We start from the raw sequence: 1,243 nt of genomic DNA, 5'->3' as shown, positions 1-1,243 counted from the left end.
ATCTGATGAGCAAAGATGATATAAAATCAGTCTTTATTAGGGGGTCGGGGAATAACTTGGAGGTCTAAGCGCGCCTGCCTGGCAAGCTAAAGGACCAAGGTTCAATCCCCCAGTAAGACGTGCTGATCCCACACCTTGCTGGCCATTGAAACCTGAAACTGGGCCTGGAGGTGCACACCTGTAATCCCAACGCTGGGGAGGTTGAGGCAGGAGGATCACTATGAGTCCTGGCTGCGTAGTGAAACCTTATACCAAAATAAATAAATAAATCCTTTCAAAAAACTTTAAAAAATCAGAACTTTTCAATCTGTTTATCTTTCTATCCATTCCATTTAATTCTACTTATTAATACTTACTTGGAAATCTCATTTTACTTTGATAAAACCAAGGTAATCAATTTTTAAGCTATTACCTGCCAGGAGGTCTAAATTTCAGAGAGAATGAGTTTAGTTTGGCTTTCCAAAGAGCCCTGAATTTTAAAAGTCTTACGATTTGTGTATAATAAGGCTCAAAACCCCCTACTATCTGTAGAGGGAATGTGCGTTTTGAGCTAACATCATACTGGCTATTTGCTTGACATTTCTAAAAGGAGCTGAGCGTACTAAGAAACAAGGGCAGTGACAATGGAGCACGCCAGACCGTGGCATTATTATTCAGCTCAGTTCCCACCTTCTACCTCCTGCCTGCCTTGTTTTATCACTTGGGGAGGGAAATATCTTTAGTTCCTATCAGAAATCGAGATAGGCATGGATGGTAGAGACAGCGTTCGCTGCTGCTCTATTTCTGAAACATTCCCCAGTTCCCCAGCAAGGGCTTCTGACCCTACCCAGACACTCCCCTTTCATCCAGCCAATGTCCTGTACTCAGGACCATGGCTTCAGGCAGTTGGCAGCTCATTATTATTACTGTCCAGGGCTATGAGTAAGGTTAACTTATTACCAGTCAATTATCCAGACTAAATTCTTTCTCAGTAAAGTTTTCATTCTGAAAAATGCAAAATGTTTCCAGCTCCTTGATCTCTACCAGAGGCCCCCTTAGGTCCCACACCAATTTCACATGGCCTGCTGGGCAGGGGACAGTTCACATTCTGGTTTGTGCAATTTGCTGAGTCATTACATTGAATGTGAGCCTATACATGTGTATTCTGGAATAGTGACTTTCGTGTTATTTAGTATAGGGCTAAGCATGATGGAAATTTCGTAAGAAAATACAATTGAAAACCATTCTGCTATGGTTTCCTTTT

Source organism: Octodon degus, unplaced genomic scaffold (genome assembly GCF_000260255.1).
Source record: "Octodon degus isolate 3935 unplaced genomic scaffold, OctDeg1.0 scaffold00150, whole genome shotgun sequence".
Taxonomy (NCBI): Eukaryota; Metazoa; Chordata; class Mammalia; order Rodentia; family Octodontidae; genus Octodon; species Octodon degus.
Note: the sequence above shows the minus strand (reverse complement) of the source record.